The sequence below is a fragment of the Heterodontus francisci genome, chromosome 30 (assembly GCF_036365525.1).
Source record: "Heterodontus francisci isolate sHetFra1 chromosome 30, sHetFra1.hap1, whole genome shotgun sequence".
Classification (NCBI taxonomy): domain Eukaryota; kingdom Metazoa; phylum Chordata; class Chondrichthyes; order Heterodontiformes; family Heterodontidae; genus Heterodontus; species Heterodontus francisci.
Window position 1 is genome coordinate 54,289,155 of NC_090400.1, and position 21,345 is coordinate 54,310,499.

The 21,345-nt window shown below is 46.3% G+C and overlaps 1 protein-coding gene across 1 annotated transcript in view; it reads left to right on the plus strand.

Annotated features, from left to right (window-relative positions):
• The window catches only part of LOC137346802 (2-(3-amino-3-carboxypropyl)histidine synthase subunit 1-like), a 252,585-nt gene that overhangs the window by 174,356 nt on the left and 56,884 nt on the right, over positions 1–21,345 (plus strand). The window lies entirely within an intron of this gene.

Here is a 21,345-nt window from a genome sequence, read left to right on the forward strand (position 1 = left end):
GATAAATATTGGGTTAGCAGGGAAGAGAGGCTGTAGAAGGTGAGGAGAGACTAGACAAACTGGGACGACCTCTAGTAGAATCGAGATGGTTAAGGAGAGATCTAAGAGATGTCGTCACACAAAGTGATCTGAGTGTGTCCCAAAAGGCATCATTGTGCAAATGTTTAGAAAGGAGAATCATAGACTCTTACAGCACAGAAGGAGGCCATTCAGCCTATCTGCTGACTCTCTGGAAGGAGCTATTCAATTAGTCATACTCCCCTGCCCTGCAGTTGTTTCCTTTTTAATGAGCTATCCAATTCCCTTTTGAAAGTTACTATTCAGTCCGCTTCCACCACCCTTTCTAGCAGTGCCTTCCAGATTCATAACAACTCTCTGAGCAAAAAAAAATGTCTCCTCATCTCCCTCTTGGCTTTTTTGCCAGTTATCTTAAATCTGTGTCCTGTGATTTTGGCCAGCGTAGACACGATGGGCCGAAAGGCCTGTTTCTGTGCTGTGTAACTCTATCTATGACTCCGTGATTATTGACCCTCCTGCCAGTGAAGATAGTTTCTCCCTTTGTGCCCTGTCAAAACCCATCATAATCAACACTGCTATTAAACATCGTGGGCCCAAAGATGGGCGGCACAGTGGCGCAGTGGTTAGCACCACAGCCTCACAGCTCCAGGGACCCGGGTTCGATTCTGGGTACTGCCTGTGCGGAGTTTGCAAGTTCTCCCTGTGTCTGCGTGGGTTTCCTCCGGGTGCTCCGGTTTCCTCCCACATGCCAAAGACTTGCAGGTTTATAGGTTAATTGGCCATTATAAATTGCCCCTAGTATAGGTAGGTGGTAGGGAAATATATAGGGACAGGTGGGGATGTGGTAGGAATATGGGATTAGTGTAGCATTAGTATAAATGGGTGGTTGATGGTCGGCACAGACTCGGTGGGCCGAAGGGCCTGTTTCAGTGCTGTATCTCTAAACTAAACTAAACTTAACCTTCTCTGCTCTAAAGGAGAACAACCCCAGCATCTCCAGTCCTTCTCCATAACTGAATTCCCTCATCCCTGATAACATTCTAGTAAATCTCCAGCTGTCAATACTTTCTTGGGAAGTAGGGATATTAAGGTATGTGGAAAAAAGATGGAAGTTAGAATTACAGGTATAAAGTTACCTTGACTAAGAAGTACAGCTCAGTGGCTGAATGGCCCCCTTCCCACTAGTTGCTCCTGGTTACGGTGTTTGTCCTCAGGCCCGTCCATTACGTTCTTTAACTGAGGTCATGCCTGGTGGTTGGCATGATAACATTTTTCTATCAAAATATATCTTTTCTCCCCCCTGCTTGCAATTCCACCTCTTCCCCCTACGTTTCAATTGGAGCCTGAACCATTAAATGAGGCATAGTCAAAGCTTGTTTTCATGGACACTTAGGATGTGCAACGTCCTTAACTGGGCTGAATCACCTGTCGGAGGGTTGTATTCCCACTAGTAATCCAGCATTCCAAAGCCCCAACCACTCATTGTTCAACAATGTTTTTCCTCAGGTCGCCTCTGGTTCTTTTGCCAATCACCTTAAATTTGTCCCCTCTGGTTATCGATGCTTCAGTTACTGGAGACAGTTTCTCCTTATTCACTCTATTAAATGCCTTTATAATTTTTGAACATCTCTATTAATTCTCCCCTTAACCTTCTCTGCTCTGAGGAAAGGAATTTACTGGAAGTCCCTCATTTCCCCTGTATCATTCTAGTAAATGGGGGTCAGTTAGCTCAGTTGGCTATACGGCTAGAGTATGATGCAGAAAGACGCCCACAGCGTGGGTTCAATCCCCCTACCGGCTGTGGTAGTTCATGGAGGCTTGTCTCCTCACCTTGCCCCACGCTTGAGGTGTGGTTACCCTCAGTGGATCACAGTTACCTACAGAAAGAGCTATTGAACAGTGCTCCTGTTCTCCAGATCAGATGCTGCTCATAATTATTAAAATCTCAGACATATCCTGTGTCTCATCTTCCTGATGTTGCTGTAAAGTTACAGTATTGATTGCAGACTGTCTGAATTCCAATGATAACATTGTGCTGAAAACACTGTAAATCTTCCTTCAAGCAGCAGAACCCTTCAGGTTTTATTTTTGCGCCCAGTTGCACACAGATTCATACAGCACAGAAGGGAGCCACTCATCCCATCGTGCCTGTGCTGGCACTTTGAAAGAGCTTATTCAATTTTCATTCGACAGCACCTCCCAAACTCGCCGACTTCCACCACCTAGAAGGACAAAGGCAGTCGGCGCAGGGGTACACCATCATCTGTTGAGTTCCCATCCAAGTCACACACCATCCTAACGTGGATGTCCATCGTCACTGGGTCAAAATCCTTCAGCTCTCTACTTAACAGCACTGTGGGAGCACCTTCACCACAAGGACTGCAGCAGTTCAAGAAGGGCCCACCCCCATTTTCTCAAGGGCAACTAGGGGTGTGCAATAAATGCCAGCCTTGACAGCGATGCCCAGTCCTGAGAATTTTTCTTTTTAAAAGTTTCACTTGCCTGTTTTTTTTTCCCCCGTAGCCCTGCAGTCCAGTAACTATTTTTCCTTCTTAGGAAGGATATGAGGGCTTTAGAGAGGGCGCAGAAAGATTTACAAGGATAGTTCCAGGGATGAGGGACTTCAGTTACGAGGATAGATTGGAGAACCTGAATCTGGGGTTGCTCTCCTTAGAGGAGAGAAGGCTGAGAGGAGATTTGATGGAGGTGTTCAAAATCATGAGGGGTCTGGACAGGGTGGATAGAGAGAAACTATTCCCATTGGTGGAAGGATCAAGAACCAAAGGACACCGATTTAAGATGACTGGCAAAAGAAACAACAGTGACATGGGGAAAGATTTCTTTACACAGTTTGAGTGGTTAGTATCTAGAATGCACTTCCTAGGATTGTGTTGGAGGCAGATTCAATCGTGGCTTTCAACAGGGATAAAGCACCTGAAGAGAAAACATTTTCAGGGCTACGGGGAAGAAGGCAGGGGAGTGGGACTAGCTGAGTTGCTCTGGCAGAGAGCCAGCACACAGATGATGGGCTGAATGGCCTCCTTCTGGGCTGTTATCAGTCTATGCTTCTATAAATGGGGAGAAAGTCTCACTGGCCCGTAAGGTGAACCTAAGGGCTAATTTAACTGCTGCAAAGTTTAAGCTTTTGCCACTCGCTGCTGTAAAGCTGGAGAGCCATGCAGTCAGCTGACTGTCCCCAATTTAAATGAGCAGCTTATTTGAATATTGCCTGTGCAGCTTTGACCTTCTGCAGGAACCATCCTAAATGCAAGGATGAGGAAAATCTAGCCAGCTGGTTAAAATTTAAAGCACTTAAAAGCAAGTGGCTGCCTGTGGGGATAAATATTATGAGCTGCATAAAACTTCAAATTGTGTTTGAATGTTTTTTTTATTCATTCACGGGATGTGGGTGTCGCTGGCCAGGCCAGCATTTATTGCCCATCCCTAATTGCCCTTGAGAAGGTGGTGGTGAGCTGCCTTCTTGAACCGCTGCAGTCCATTTGGGGTAGGTACACCCACAGTGCTGTTAGGAAGGGAGTTCCAGGATTTTGACCCAGCGACAGTGAAGGAACGGTGATATAGTTCCAAGTCAGGATGGTGTGTGACTTGGAGGGGAACTTGCAGCTGGTGGTGTTCCCATGTACCTGCTGCCCCTGTCCTTTTAGGTGGTAATGGTCACGAGTTTGGAAGGTGCTGTCAAAGGAGCCTTGGTGAGTTTTTGCAGTGCACCTTGTAGATGGTACACACTGCTGCCACTGTGCACTGGTGATGGAGGGAGTAAATGTTGAAGGTGGTGGATGGGGTGCCGATCAAGCGGGCTGCTTTGTCCTGCATGGTACCGAGTTTCTTGAGTGTTGTTGGAGCTGCACCCATCCAGGGAATTGGTGAATATTGCATCACACTCCTGACTTATAGATAGTGTTACGACTGAGGTGGGAGGAGTGCATTGTCTTTTCTGGTTCCATTTCTCCACAGGTCACAACATATATTGAATGTCAAGGGCTCTGAGTCAGAAGGCTGTGAATTTAGTCGCACTCCAGAGACTTGAGCACAAAAATTCAGGCTGGCATTCCCAGTGCAGTCCTGAGGGAGTGCTGCACTGTCAGAGGTGCTGTCCTTCAGATGAGATATTAAACTGAGGCCATGTCTACCCTTTGAGGTGGACGTAAACAATCCCATGGCACTATTTTGAAGATGAGCATGGGAGTTGTTCCCGGTGTTCTCGTTAATATTTATCCCTCAACCAACATCTCCTGTCTGCCCTCTACCACCCTTTGACTTGGGTGGCAAAGACTATCCTAGGCCCAGCCTTCTTCAGCTGCTTCATCAATGACCTTCCCTCCATCATAAGGTCAGAAGTGGGGATATTCGCTGATGATTGCATAGTGTTCAGTACCATTCTCAACTCCTCAGATACTGAAGCAGTCTGTGCCTGCATGCAAGATCTGGACAATATTCAGGCTTGGGCTGATAAGTGGCAAGTAACATTCGCGCCACACAAGTGCCAGGCAATGACCAGCTCCAATAAGAGAAAATCTGCCCATCTCCCCTTGACATTCAATGGCATTACCATCACTGAATCCCCCACTATCAACATTCTGAGGGTTACCATTGACCAAAAACTTAACTGGACCAGCCATATAAATACTATATGGCTACAAGAGCAGGTCAGAGGCTGGGAATTCTGCGGCAAGTAATTCCCACAACTCCTCAAAGCCTGTCCACTATTGTTATGACCATGTTTCTATATTTTTAAAGTTTTTTTTGAGGACTCATGTATTTTAGAATTATGGACATTATTTTATTTTGGAAAACTGAAAAGAATTCCATGTATGTTTTTTTCACTGGAGTCATTGAAAGGACACAGAAATCTTGTTTGAAAACAACATTTACTGGAAGTCAACTGTCTTCAGATAAATATCCAGCAGGGGCTTTTTGACTTGGGGGAGATGTTTATAAAGAAGTGACAGGTCAAGATTTGCACGGGTCAGGAGGATTGACTCGAGATATTGTTTTTGGTTTCACTTTGGACAGCATGTTGAGGTGTGAACTGTTTTGAAGGCAGTTGGAGAAAACCAGCCAAGAGAGCGCTACCCATATACTTTATGTACTGTGTATAGGATTACATGACAATCAAAGAGGTGAAAGTAACAATGTTGGGCTTGGTGATATACACAGTGTTAGCCTCGCTGTTCCAGCCCAGCAGGTGGATGGTTAACTATGATATCATGCATTTATAGTGCCATATTACAGAGCAATCAATAACATTAGGTCAGAGCAGTTCTGGTAAAGGGAAACCCTGTTGAATTTTAAACATCTGCTTCTCATCCTTACATGCGGCTTGACATTAAATTGTCGACTCACGGCCCATCAGAGCTCAGATTCCGCTCCTTCAGAACAGATGGATCAACAGAAAACTGTCAACTGAGGCTAATGGGCGGAGGAGGGAAATCCTCCCATTATCAGAGGTATCCCATGGCTCAGTGGACAGATGTAGCGCCCAGGGTGGTATTGAGTTAAGTGGCTGGGTGGGTAGCACACAGGCTTCTCAGTCAGACGGTCTTAGTTTCATGTCCCACTCTAGGGACTTGAGCATAAAAATCTTGGCTGACACTCCAATGCAGTACTGAGGGAGTGCTGCACTGTTAGAGGTGCCATCTTTTGAATGAGATGTTAAACTGAGGCCCTGTCTGGTGGACGTATAAGATCCCATGGCACTATTTCAAAGAAGAGCAGGGGAATTCTCCCCAGTGTCCTGGCCAATATTTATTCCTCAATCAACACAACCAAAAAAAACCACAGGTTATCTGCTCATTATCACATTGCTGTTTGTGGGAGCTTGCTGTGTGCAAATTGGCTGCCGTCTTTCCTACATTTCAACAGTGACTACATGTAAATTAAAGTGTTTCAGGATGTCCTGAGGTCATGAATGGAGTTATATAAATGCAAGTCCTTTTTTTGAGTCATACGACGCACAAAACTATAGTTAAGCTCATCGGAGTGAAGGAGGTTGGGGGGTGGTGAGCTGATGGTGATTTTGCTCTTTTAAGATTCCAAAGCAACATGATAATATCACTCATAACAACCTATTTCACATTGGCCTGAACAGAAGAACCTGAGGACTTGATTGAAACATGTAAGATCCTGAGTGGTCTTAACAGGGTGGATTTGGAAAGGATGTTTCCCCTTGTGCGAGAATCGAGAACTAGGGGTCACTGTTTAAAAATAAGGGGTTGCCCATTTAACACAGAGATGCGGAGAAATTTTTTCGCAGAGGGTCGTGAGTCTTTGGAACTCTCTTCCTCAAAAGACAGTGGAAGCAGAGTTTTGAACATTTTTAAAGCAGAGGTAGATAGATTCTTGATAAGCAAGGGGATAAAAGGTTATCGGGGGTAGGTGGGAATGTGGCGTTGAATGGCGGAACAGGCTCAAGGGGCCGAGTGGCCTACTCCTGCTCCTAATTCGTATGTAGGACACAGCCTGCATTTGAAGGCAGATGAACTCAAAACTAAATCTACAGAAACAATGGGCTGAATTTTACCAGCCCCTTGGAGACGGGCTGGGAGGCGGGAGGCTTCGTAAAATGGTGTCGGGGGGAGCCCGACATCTTCCTGCTACCACGACATATTACCAGCGTCGGGAGACCACCAGGTAAACCCTGGCTGACTCCCAGTGGGTTCCTGGGTTGGGGGTGGAGAGGAATGGGGTGGGGGGGGCCTCCTTTATGGTTACTCCATGGCCCACAGAGAGGCCCCCAACAGCAATGGCTGCCGCATGGCTATGTCACCACTGTCCCTCCCACCCCCTGCACCCCCTCCCCCGCCCCCCCCCCCCCCCCCCCACCACCCCGCCCAGTTACTGGGGCCTGCCTGGTCCAGGCAGAGTAAGTAAAAGCTTGCGCTCATGGCCCTTTGATTGGGCTGGCAGCTCTGGGAGGTGGGCCACCATCCTCAATTGGACGGTGGTCCCAGAGGTGGCCTCTTAATTTGCCTCTGTCGGTAAAATGACACCCAGGATCCCACCGCCAGCACGCGCAGCGTCGGGTCCCGCTTTCAGTCCGGGAGGTGGGACAACTTAACTTGTGAGAAAATCCAGCCCAATAGTTCAGTGAGCGAGTGGTCAATCAGTGGAACAGGATCTCCAGGGGAATGCTGGAAGGAGTTTGTACTGATCCATTCAAATGGAAGTGCGATAGATTTCTTTCAGAAAATAACATTTTGCGATACAGCCAATGAGTAATTTGAGGTATGATATGTGATGAGTGTAGCAAGCTTGGGGGAAACAGGTGACTTTGGATAGAATACAATAGTATCATAGAGAGTTTAAGGCACAAAAAGAGGCCATTTGGCCCATCATGTCTGTGCCTGCGAAACATGATCCACCCATTCTAATCCCACCTTCCAGCATTTGGTCCGTAGCCCTGCAGATTAAGGTACTTGAGGTACATATCCAGACTCCTTTTGAATGAGTTTCTGCCTAAACTACCCTTTCAGGCAGTGAGTTCCAGACCCCCACCACCCTCTGGGTGAAAATATTTTTCCTCATCTCCCCTCTAATTTTTCTACCAATCACTTTAAATCTATGCCCCCTCGTCACTGACTAAGCTCTCGACCACTTGGGGTTTTCCTCCCCTCATGTCTGGGGCTGTTACAGACTGATTGATAGCGATTGATCACTGTGATTAGTCAACAACTCCATTATCGTTGTATCATGTGACTACCAGGATGGTAGAAGGTGAACTGGATGGACTTGGGGCTTTATTGTTCAGGGTAGTAACAGGGTAGTTGTTATGGGGGACTTTAACTTTCCAAATATTGACTGGAAATACTATAGTTCGAGTACTTTAGATGTGTCAGTTTTTGTCCAGTGTGTGCAGGAGGGTTTTCTGACACAGTATGTAGACAGGCCAACCAGGGGCGATGCCACATTGGATTTGGTACTGGGTAATGAACCCGGCCAGGTGTTAGATTTAGATGTAGGTGAGCACTTTGCTGATAGTGATCACAATTCGGTTAGGTTTACCTTAGCGATGGGCAGGGACAGGTATATACCGCAGGGCAAGAATTATAGCTGGGGGAAAGGAAATTATGATGCGATTAGGCAAGATTTAGGATGCGTAGGATGGGGAAGGAAACTGCAGGGGATGGGCACAATTGAAATGTGGAGCTTATTCAAGGAGCAGCTACTGCGTGTCCTTGATAAGTATGTACCTGTGAGGCAGGGAGGAAGTTGTCGAGCGAGGGAGCCGTGGTTTACTAAAGAAGTTGAAGCGCTTGTCGAGGAAGAAGAAGGCTTATGTTAGGATGAGACGTGAAGGCTCAGTTCGGGCGCTTGAGAGTTACAAGCTAGCCAGGAAGGATCTAAAGGGAGAGCTAAGAAGAGCAAGAAGAGGACACGAGAAGTCATTGGCGGATAGGATCAAGGAAAACCTTAAGACTTTCTATAGGTATATCAGGAATAAAAGAATGACTAGAGTTAGATTAGGGCCAATCAAGGATAGTAGTGGGAAGTTGTGTGTGGAATCAGAGGAGATAGGGGAAGCGTTAAATGAATATTTTTCGTCAGTATTTACAGTAGAGAAAGAAAATGTTGTCGAGGAGAATACTGAGATTCAGACTACTAGGCTAGATGAGATTGAGGTTCACAAGGAGGAGGTGTTAGCAATTTTGGAAAGTGTGAAAATAGATAAGTCCCCTGGGCCAGATGGGATTTATCCTAGGATTCTCTGGGAAGCCAGGGAGGAGATTGCAGAGCCTTTGTCCTTGATCTTTATGTCATCATTGTCGACAGGAATAGTGCTGGAAGACTGGAGGATAGCAAACGTTGTCCCCTTGTTCAAGAAGGGGAGTAGAGACAGCCCTGGTAATTATAGACCTGTGAGCCTTACTTCGGTTGTGGGTAAAATGTTGGAAAAGGTTTTAAGAGACAGGATTTATAATTATCTTGAAAAGAATAAGTTCATTAGCGATAGTCAGCACGGTTTTGTGAAGGGTAGGTCGTGCCTCACAAACCTTATTAAGTTTATCGAGAAGGTGACCAAACAGGTGGATGAGGGTAAAGCAGTGGATGTGGTGTATATGGATTTCAGTAAGGCGTTTGATAAGGTTCCCCACGGTAGGCTATTGCAGAAAATACGGAAGTATGGGGTTGAAGGTGATTTAGAGCTTTGGATCAGAAATTGGCTAGCTGAAAGAAGACAGAGGGTGGTGGTTGATGGCAAATGTTCATCCTGGAGTTTAGTTACTAGTGGTGTACCGCAAGGATCTGTTTTGGGGCCACTGCTGTTTGTCATTTTTATAAATGACCTGGAAGAGGGTGTAGAAGGGTGGGTTAGTAAATTTGCGGATGACACGAAGGTCGGTGGAGTTGTGGATAGTGCCGAAGGATGTTGTAGGATACAGAGGGACATAGATAGGCTGCAGAGCTGGGCTGAGAGATGGCAAATGGAGTTTAATGCGGAAAAGTGCGAGGTGATTCACTTTGGAAGGAGAAACAGGAATGCAGAGTACTGGGCTAATGGGAAGATTCTTGGTAGTGTAGATGAGCAGAGAGATCTTGGTGTCCAGGTACATAAATCCCTGAAAGTTGCTACCCAGGTTAATAGGGCTGTTAAGAAGGCATATGGTGTGTTAGCTTTTATTAGTAGGGGGATCGAGTTTCGGAGCCACGAGGTCATGCTGCAGCTGTACAAAACTCTGGTGAGGCCGCACCTGGAGTATTGTGTGCAGTTCTGGTCACCGCATTATAGGAAGGATGTGGAAGCTTTGGAAAGGGTGCAGAGGAGATTTACTTGGATGTTGCCTGGTATGGAGGGAAGGTCTTACGAGGAAAGGCTGAGGGACTTGAGGTTGTTTTCGTTGGAGAGAAGGAGGAGGAGAGGTGACTTAATAGAGACATATAAGATAATCAGAGGGTTAGATAGGGTGGATAGTGAGAGTCTTTTTCCTCGGATGGTGATGGCAAACACGAGGGGACATAGCTTTAAGTTGAGGGGTGATAGATATAGGACAGATGTTAGAGGTAGTTTCTTTACTCAGAGAGTAGTAGGGGCGTGGAACGCCCTGCCTGCAACAGTAGTAGACTCGCCAACTTTAAGGGCATTTAAGTGGTCATTGGATAGACATATGGATGAAAATGGAATAGTGTAGGTCAGATGGTTTCACAGGTCGGCGCAACATCGAGGGCCGAAGGGCCTGTACTGCGCTGTAATGTTCTAATTCTAATTCCTATGTTGCTATGCAACAATAGAAAGAAGAAAGAACATGCATTTATATAGCGCCATTCATGTTCTCAGGAGGTCCCAAAGTGCTTTACAGCCAATGTAGCACTTTTAGAAATGTAGTCATTGTTGTAATGTGGGAAATGCAACAATCAATAGTGCACAGCAAGCTGCCACAGGCAGCCGTGAGATAAATGACCAGGTAATCTGTTTGTGATTTTAAAAAAAACAGTGCTGGAAATACTCAGCAGGTCTGGCAGCATCTGTGGAGGGAGAAACAGAGTTAACGTTTCAGGTCTGTGACCCTTCATCAGAACTGAAGCGTTAACTCTGTTTCTCCACAAGATGCTGCCAGACCTGCTGAGAATTTCCAGCACTTTCTGTTTTTATTTCAGATTTCCAGCATTTGCAGTATTTTGCTTTTAATCTGTTTGTGATGTTGATTAAGGGATAATATTGGTCAGGACACAGAGAGCTCCCCTGCTCTTTGAAATAGTGCCATGGGATCTTTTACATCCACCTGTGAGGGCAGACAGGGCCTCAGTTTAATGTCTAATCCGAAAGACAGTACCTCCGACAGTGCAGCACACCTTCAGTACTGCACCAGGAATGTCAACCTGCATTAGATGCTTATGTCTCTGGAGTGGGACTTGAATTTTCAGCCTTCTGACTCATAAGCAAGAGTACAACTAACACCGTTTACTATATGCATTGTGATATAAGATTACAGGACAGTGAGTAATAAATTGGAGGAGTTCTGGTAAAGGCAGACCTTGTTATATTTTTAAACATCTCTCTATTACATGCGGCTTTGACATTGTCGGCTCATGGCCACAGAGCTCAGACTTTGCATTATATATAACGAGAGATAGATCAACAGAATGCATTCAAAGCTGGCTAATACTTTCCGAAGGGGATAGGTGCCAAATCAGGGGCAGTTTTGTGGTGTGGCTAATGCTCACTGGCGACTGACTGGAAATGCAAGCTCTTTCTGTTTCTGATCCTCTGAGTGCAGTAATCTCGGCAGGCTGGCTCTGAGTCAAGCCGTGGGATACAGTGGGCGCCTGTTGCTGCGTTAGTGAGCTTTTCCCAAGACAAGCACAACTCCTACCTGCGCCTGTTGCAAAAGCTCTGTTCAAGAGTTCCAAAAGAGTTTTCCTGGTAACCTAAGTGACAGCACGTAATATCGCAAGTTGATTTATCCAATTCCTCCTCTGGATTCTTGTACAGTATATTTATGCAAAAAAAATGCTTCCTGCCCAGAAACACCAACTCGTACGTTTCCCACAGGCTTTGTACAGCTAGCGATGGAGTGTCACAGCTTCCCAGTCTCTGTGACTCAGTATCACACTAGGCCATGGGTCAGCCAGCGACCTCCTGTTTGTAACCTACTGGAGTTCTATTTATGTACAAAGTTTTTTTATTCGTTTCATAGGATGTGGGCGTCGCTGGCCAGGCCAGCATTTATTGCCCATCCCTAATTGCCCATGAGAAGGTGGTGGTGAGCTGCCTTCTTGAACCGCTGCAGTCCATGTTGGATAGGTACACCCACAGTGCTGTTAGGAAGGGAGTTCCAGGATTTTGACCTAGCGACTGTGAAGGAACGGCGATACTGTTCCAAGTCAGGATGGTGTGTGGCTTGAAGGGGAACTTGCAGGTGGTGGTGTTCCCATGCACCTGCAGCTCTCGTCATTCTAGATGTTAGAGGTTGCGGGTTTGGAAGGTGCTGCCTGAGTAGCCTTGGTACGTTGCTGCAGTGCATCTTGTAGATGGTACACACTCCTGCCATTGTGCGTCGGTGGTGGAGGGAGTGAATGTTTGTGGATGGGGTGCCAATCAAGCGGGCTGCTTTGTCCTTGATGGTGTCGAGTTTCTTGAATGTTGTTGGAGCTGCACCCATCCAGGCAAGTGGAGAGTATTCCATCACACTCCTGACTTGTGCCTTGTAGATGGTGGACAGGCTTTGGGGAGTCAGGAGGTGAGTTACTCGCCGCAGGATTCCTAGCCCCTGACTTGCTCTTGTAGCCACGGTATTTATATGGCCATTCCAGTTCAGTTTCTGGTCAATGGGAACCCCCAGGATGATGATAATGGGGGATTCAGCGATCATAATGCTGTTGAATGTCAAGGGGAGATAGTTAGATTCTCTCTTGTTGGAGATGGTCATTGCCTGGCACTTGTGTGGCACGAATGTTACTTGCCACTTATCAGCCCAAGCCTGGATATTGTCCAGGTCTTGCTGCATTTCTACACGGACTGCTTTAGTATCTGAGGAGTCATGAATGGTGCTGAACATTGTGCAATCATCAGCGAACATCCCCATTTCCGACTGTATGATTGAAGGAAGATCATTGATGAAGCAGCTGAAGATGGTTGGGCCTAGGTCACTACCCTGAGGAACTCCTGCAGTGATGTCCTGGAGCTCAGATGATTGACCTCCAACAACCACAACCATCTTCCTTTGCGCTAGGTACAATTCCAACCAGTGGAGAGTTTTCCCCCTGATTCGCTTTGATTCCAGTTTTGCTCAGGCTCCTTGATGCCATACTCGGTCAAATGCTGCCTTGATATTAAGGGCAGTCACTCTCACCTCACCTCCTGAGTTCAGCTCTTTTGTCCATGTTTGAACCAAGGCTCTAATGAGGTCAGGAGCTGAGTGGCCCTGGCGGAACCCAAACTGAGCATCACTGAGCAGGTTATTGCTAAGCAGGCGCCGCTTGAAAGCACTGTTAATGACACCTTCCATCACTTTACTGATGATCGAGAGTAGACTGATGGGGCAGTAATTGGCCATGTTGGATTTGTCCTGTTTTTTGTGTACAGAAGATACCTGGGCAATTTTCCACACTGTGTGTGGAAACTGTAGGAATGAACGAGGTGGGAAATGTTAACTCAAGGATTGGCTTTCATAGAATTAAGGACCAAGGGTGGAAGCCATTTGGCCCATATAGCTTCCTTCTATAAAGACCTACAGTGCCCTATGCCCTCCATTGCAGCATCTAAAGGCTGCTTGAATGAGTCCAGGCCTTCTGCTTCCACTGGTGCACAATCCAGGTATTAATCGCTCCATGTGTAAGGTAGTGCATCCTGGCAACTTTCCTGAGCTCGTCCTTGACCAGTTCCGGTCTGTAACTTCTTGTTCTATAGTCTTGGCCTGTAAGGTCCCCTCTCACTCCTCTCCTATTTGGCATCCCTAGGCTGAGGAGGGTTCTTATGTCACATCACTGCCCAATCTCTGCCTTCCTTCCCTCCTGCGTCATCTCTTCTTCTCCCTCCATATCTTTCCCTTTCCTCTCTTGGCTCCCCCACCCCTCCACTCTCTCCTACCTTTCCATCTTCTCTTCTCCCCTCCTCCTCCATTCTTTCCCCTTTCTCTCTTCTTCTCCCTTCCTTTTTCTTTTCTTTTCCTTTCCCTCTTCCTCTCCTCGCTCCCCTTCCTGCCTCCCCTCCACTCTCCCCGTCCTCTTTTCCTCCCTCTTCCCTGTCCCTCCCTCTCTCCCCTCCTCCCTCCCTCTTCCCTCCTTCTCACTGCCTTTCTCTCCCCGCTCCCTCCCTCCTCCTCCCTCCCTCTCCATTGCTCAGTGGTAACAGTGATTTCTTTGCCCTGTGCTTTGTTCCATTTCTCTTCACCGTATGACACTATATTCTATCAAAATAAGTTAGGGAAGAGATAGCAGAGGCACTGCTACGTTGCTGTAAAAACTTATTAGTGCCAGATGACTAGCAGAATGGATAGCAATCTGGGTACAAAACTGAAAACAGAGTGGAAGTTAAAGGTAGTTACTCAGACCGGCAAAAATTGGGAAGTGGGGTTCATGCGGATCAGTGCTGGGATCACTGTTGTTCACCGTTTACACAAACATTTTGAACTCTGGAATTAGAAGTGCAATAGCAGATGGCACCAAATTGGGAGGATGTAGTTAATACAGAGGAGAACTGTGGAAAAAATGCAGGATTAATAAACATGTAGAATGGGTGTGTAATTGACAAATGAATTTCAATATAGTAAGTGTGAGGTGATGCATTTTAGTAGGAAGAACAAGGAGGCCACATACTACTTAGGGCTGTATGCATCAGAGAATGTTTGGCATGAAATGTAAATGTACATTGTAAATATAACCTGTATTGGCAAGTGTAGTGAGACATCTCATGTACTGTATTGAAAGAAACTGATCTGTATTGCACTTTATGAAATGTCCAATTTGAACTGTTCTGTAATGTACTTTTACAAATTTTATGAAAACAATCTGGGGGTACAGATATACAGATCATTAAAAGTAGAAAAACAGGCTAACAAAGCCAACAAAAAAGCCAAACAAAGCTCTGGGGTTCATTTCTAGCAGAATAGAATTGAAAAGCAGAGAAGTTATGTTGAACTTGTATAGAAACTTGATTAGACCACACTTGGAGCACTGTGAACAGTTTTAGTCTCCATATTATAAAAAAGCATATAGAGGCACTGGAGAAGGTGTAAAAAGGATTTACAGGGATGATACCAGAACTCGAGATTATGCCTATCAGGAAAGATTGAACAAGCTGGGGCATTTTTCTCTCGAAAAGAGACTGAGGAGTGACCTGATGCAAGGTTTGATAGGGTAGACATAGAGATGTGACCAGAACCACGGGCCATAAATATAAGACAGTCGCTAATAAATCCAATAATGAATTCAGGAGAAACTTCTTTACCCAGAGAGTGGTGAGAATGGGCAGCTTGCTAGCAGGGAGTGGTTGAGGTGAATAGTATAGATGCATTGAAGGAGAAACTAGATAAGCACATTAGGGAGAAAGGATTAGAAGGATATATTGATGAGGGTAGTTGAAGAGCAGTTGGAGGAGCATCATGTGGAGCATGGACCTGCTGGGTTGAATGACCTGTTTCTGTGCTGTATATATTATGTAATAGTATATGCAGCTTAGTCTCGAACATTGTGATATGGCAGGACAGCACCCAATAGATAACGACTCTGCCCAGACGGGAGTCCCATCAATGCAGCAGATGACCATTAGTGAGAACAATTTGTTACACACAACTCACACACAACTTTAACATCTGCTTTCTGGGGACTGTACCAAATTATTAATTTAAAAATATAATTTATGCGGTAAAGTTTATCTTCACACCCTGCACTGACTAGGGTTATAAGTTCCTGAAACAAAGATCACTCACAATAGGGTTGCCAACTCTGGTTGGACGTATTCCTGGAGATTTCATCACATGGCTCCCGCCTACAACCGCCCCACTTGGTCAATCAGCCATCTTCCCCCATCTCCAATTTTTTTTAGAACTAGTAATAATAAGTGCCCAAAGAAAAAGAGTCCAGCGCCACTCTTAGGCCTTGGGTGCATGTTCCACTGACAGCAGCCACCCCCTCCACAGTGGCGCAGCTCAGTTAAAGTCACTGGGGTCCTTGATTCCGTGGAAGGCCCACCGGTGTCCACTTAAGTGCCTAGTTGGCACTTGATTCAGCAGGCCTCCCACAGAAGGGGCAACATGGGATTCTTGGTGATGTTTTTGCCTGAGGTGAGGTGAGAGTGACTGCCCTTGACGTCAAGGCAGCATTTGACCGAGTATGGTATCAAGGAGCCTGAGCAAAACTGGAGTCAATGGGAATTGCGGGAAAAGTCTCTGCTGGTTGCAGTCATACCTAGCGAAAGGAAGGTGTTGTGGTTGTTGGAGGTCAATCATCTCAGTCCCAGGACATCACTACAGGAGTTCCTCAGGGTCCTAGGCTCAACCATCTTCAGCTGCTTCATCAATGACCTTCCCTCCATCATAAGGTCAGAAGTGTGGATGTTCGCTGATGATTACACAATGTTCAGCACCATTCGCGACTCTTCAGATACTGAAGCAGCCCATGTTTATATGCGGTAAGACCTGGACAACACCCAGGCTTTTGCTGATAAGTAGCAAGTAACATTCACACCACACAAGTGCCAGGCAATGACCATCTCCAACAAGACAGAATCTAACCATCTCTCCTTGACGTTCAATGGCATTACCAAGGCTGAATCCCCCACAATCAACATCCTGGGGTTACCACTGACCAGAAACTGAACAGGATCAGCCACATAAATACTGTGGCTACAAAAGCAAATCAGAGGCTACAAATTCTGCGGCAAGTAACTCACGCCCTGTTTCCCCAGTGCTTGTCCACCATCTTCAAGGCACAATTCAGGAGTGTGATGGAATATTCTCCACTTGCCTGGATGGGTGCAGCTCCAACACACAAGAAGCTCAACACCATCCAGGACAAAGAAATCGGCTTGATTGGCACACCGTCCACCACCTTCAACATTCACTCCCTCCACCACCGGCGCACAGTGGCAGCAGTGTGTACCATCTAAAGATGCACTACAGCACCTCACCAAGGCTCATTCAACAGCACCTTCCAAACCCGCAACCTCTACCACCTAGAAGGACAAGGGCAGCAGATGCATGGGAACACCACCACCTGCAAGTTCCCCTCCAAGCCACACACCATCCTGACTTGGAACTATATCGCCGTTCCTTCACTGTCGGATCAAAATCCTGGAACTCCCTTCCTAAGAGCACTGTGGGTGCACCTACACCTCAAGGACTGCAGCGGTTCAAGAAGACAGCTCACCACCACCTTCTCAAGGGCAGTTAGGGATGGGCAATAGATGCTGGCCTAGCCAGCAACGCCAATGAACGAATAAAAAAAAAAGGCAGAGACCCCCATTGCCCAGACAAAATCCCGGCAAATGCTTTTTAATGACTCTATGAAATTTCTCCTTGTTTTGCTCACAACAGTGTCCAGGAAATTAATCATTAATTCCATGAGCCTCCAGGGAAGTCCTGTAGGCTCAGTAACATGAGTTGAACCTGGAGCCATTCCTTGAGGCACTGGCTGTTGCCTATGAACCGCCTGGTGTCTTAGCTGAAAGGTCATTGTCCATGTGTGAGTCTAGACAGTGATAAAGAAAGAAAAGTACGATTTACAATTCTATAGCACCTTTCACGTCTTCAGGACGCCCCAAAGCACTTTACAGCCAATGAAGTACTTTTTGAAGTTTAGTCATTTTTCTAATAGAGAAAACACAGCAGCCAATTTGCGCACAGCAAGCTCCCACAAACAACAATGTGATAATGCTACAAAGAGTGCCATGGGATCTGTTATCTTCATCTGAGTGGGCAGACAGTGCCTCAGTTTAATGTCTTATCTGAAAAAAAGCACCTCTGGCTGTGGAGCACTCCCTCAGTACTGCACTGGAGTGTCAGCCTTGATTTTGTGGTCAAGTCTCTGGAGTGGGTCTTGAACCCATAATTTTCTGACTCAAGGCAAGAGTGCTACCCATTGAGCCACAGCTGACACTGTCTGCGCATGAAGGACCCTCAGAACCATATTCAATCCTGTTCGCCCCCGATGTCTAAACCAAACAACCCTTCAATTAAGAGCAAGAACCCTGGCTGATTCCACCCCGCCTTTGCATCTTGGGGTTGCTGAGTCTTGCCCCTGTTTAACAACAGATCCAAATTCCTAAGGAATGTATCTTGGACATTAATTTCGCTATTTGTTGTACCTGGGAATAGTTGTAGGTCATTTTGAGAAAGAACCTTGCATCAGATCAAATGGTGGGACCCACAGTTGCCATAGGCAACAAACTTGGCAAAGTCATCATGATTAAGTAGAAGACAAAAATCCATGAAATGAAAGGGAAACTTGTGAGAGTCAGCTGCTGCCTCGCGCAGTATTCCTTTAAGTATTCCTTTAAGAATTAAAAAAACTATGAAGGGAGAGGGGAAGTTTATGAAGTTAGAAATTGAAGGGAAAACGTGTTCAGAGATCAGAACATGCACAAACACCAGGATGTTTTTGATTTTTGTCTTGAATCAAGAAATTGGCTGGCTGCACTACAGTTTCTTGGACTGGACCTGAATTCATAAGATCTCTTTATCTCATTTTTCTTTGGTTTCGAAGCGAGAGAGCGTCTGATATATATTCCTGATCTGTAGAACGGTGCCCGTGTCTCACTGTAATATCCAGCTATAACTTAAACCATCCCCCAGCAGCACCCCCCACCACACCAAGAATAAAATAGAACATGAAGAGATGAGACTGACCCTGGGCTCCAGCACTGTGCTCTGTATCTGAGATGATTGATTCCATTTTCACAAGCGAAGGAAACACTCTTAAATTGAAGCCCCTCCTTTAATGGCTGCAAGCTCATGCTGTGGTAGCCGGAGCCCATATAACTGGCCTGTTCTGCTGCTTCTCCCTCATTAGATGCCTATCTTTAGTCCTGTGTCAGATCTGTTGAAAAGAGGAGGCAGTCAGTGGGGGGGGGGGGGGGGGGGAGATATCAGATGTTGACAGGTGTGAGGTACATGCAATGCAGAGGGACCTGCACAAAAGGGACGTGACGGGCTACTGTGATTCAAAATAAAACTTGTATTTATTGTGACTCAGAGCACTTCACCTGATGAATTGTTTTTAAAACACAGTGGCTGTTGTTTAAGCAAATAGTACAGCAGCTGTTTCATGCAGACAGATCCACAAACAGCAACGAATGTCAGGTTAAGCCACCACAAAAGAAGTCTAGTTTGAGGGGGCGAATGTTGGCCAGGGCAACAACAACTTGCATTTATATAGCACCTTTAACATAGTGACATGTCTCGAGGTGCATCGCAGGAGTGCAGTCAGACAATTTGGCATTGTGCTTCATAAGGAGGTATAAAGATAGACACAGAGGTAGGTTTTAAGGAGTGTCTTTGTTCTATTCCAGAAAGCCAGGCAGTGGAAGATAGAACTGGAGCTTAATGTTTACTCACTTTGCAAGAGTTTGTTTACAGAGATACACATTACAAGCACGTACCTCCAAACCCAACAACCACAGTTTCAGTCTGCTTCAATGAAGTGAATCTCCAGTTAATACCCACCACCTAACTTAATTAAACAATCAGTTAATATACAGTTAATAATCTTAAATGGATAGAGACGTTGAGGGAGGGATTTCCGGTGTTTAGGGCCTAGATAGTTGAAGACACGGCCACGATTAGTGGAATGAAGGAAATGGGGATCCACAAGAGGCCAGAATTGGAGAAGTGCAAAATTCGCAGAGGGTTGTGGGGCTGGTGGAAGTTACAGGGATAGGGAGGGGGCGAGGCCACAGAGGGATTTGAAAAGAAGGTTAAGAATTTTAAATCAGTTCATTTTCTCATGGTACCATGCGATCTTTTACATTCACCTGAACAGTCAGATGGGGCTTTGGTTCTTCATCCATCTGAACAACTAGACAATGCTTGGTGATGGCCTCATGGGTTAATATAGACAGACTGTAGTGCTGGTATTAGGCCCGCCAACAGGAGCAGTTAATCCTGGGGAAAGTCTCCTCCAGCATCCTGTTGCACTACCTGGACAGTACAATCACTCTCTTAGCAGGTACAGTGTACTTGGCAGCTGCACCCTGCTCAGCATTGCCTCATCACAGCTTCTTGGCTGACCTTGTCGTCTTGCTTCCTGTTTCCAAACCCTACACCATGGGTCTTGGTACTTCAGTGCCAGCTTGGCTCACTCAGTAGCACTCTCCCTTCTTGAGTCAGAAGGTTGTGGTTCAAGTTCCTGCACTCCAAGGCTTGAGTACAGTACAGAAGGAGTGCTGCATTCTGCCAGTCAGAACAGCACAGAGGGAGTGCTGCATTGTCCCCTCTCTCAATCAGTGTTTGGCACACAGCTCTGATGAGACCTAGGAAGTAGTAGTACAGGGAACAAAGTAATGCAGTGGTTGCTGAGTGTATCCAGTTTTCCTCTTCCCCGTCCCCACCTCCAACAGTATAACTGCAATCAGAAAATTGATAAATATCAGCCTACATCCTGCCCCTCAGTTATGCAGAACTTGGGTGCTCTGCATACACCACCACCCGGGTGGCCTGCGGTTTCCGATCAATCACGGGACACTCTCGGGCTGTGTTGTGGGGAGGGCAGGATCCCACTGCTCCCAGACCCCCAGCAAGCAGGTAAGTCACAGCTCTGCGATTACCTTGATTAAATCAGCCAGAGGTTTGATGCAGCGGTTCTCTTCCTCCCTGCGAGAGGGATGATCCAATGATCACTTACACACACAGTGTGTATCAATATCCAGCCAGCCTCATTTGATCTTCTATTCGTATTGATTTCAAGTGACAGTGACTTATGTTCCGAAACCAGCTTTTCTGTGATGCTGGCCAAGGACGAGACGTCCTCCTCTCCAATCTCTGTGCGTTTTAATCACTGTAATGTACATTTGATTAACTGTGTTTAATGATTTTCACTGGGTAGCACAGTAGCTTGTGTATAGCGCAGGGTTAAATGAAACAGGTCCTGAGATTTGGTCGATTGATGTCGGCCCTTTCTGAGACATTTGCTCTTTTCTCTTTTTATATTGCTGCAGGGATTAAACCTTTGTGTCACCAAAAATGGACCCACCTGCACCATTACCCCCTCAATTTTCTCCCCTCCCTGTTCTGGAGGCAGAACTGATGTTATTTCTGAGGCGCAGTCTTACCAGAGCCCTCTGTTTCACCCAGGTCGCTATCCATCAAGCACGATCTTTGACGGGGACCGCAGCAGGCTGCTTGGCTACATAAGGCATCACGGCTAAGCCTGTTTACCTAAGCGCACAGACACTTTTGAAAAAGGCACACTGGAAGGCAATCCAGAGGTGGAGCCCTGGCTGATTTTTCTCCCTGCCCCTTCCCTGATAGGCTGAATCCAATTATCCGGCTGGCCTGTTGCCTCACAGCTAACTGAGCACAGACCAAGAATTAAACCTGGGGCTTTCTGTCCTGTATGGCTCATTGAGCCATCAGTAGACCTGGGAGGCTTGTAATTTATTGGAGGGCAGTCCACGGGTTATATTACTGTGTCTGAGCAGTTCCTAGCAGTACAGGGACAACATTGCAGAAAGGTCTAGGCCCGGATGAGTGCTGTTCATCCTGCTGACAGCTTCCCACACACTTTCTGTGGGCTTTTAAATGGTATCTTACAGTATTTAGAGATATTATGCAGTGCCGCACCCTCTACAGGAGATCTGGGGCTTGTGTGAGCAAGGCTACAAACAGTGTGTCTCTTCGACCGATCAAATTGAATAATCCTTACTGAGACACGCAG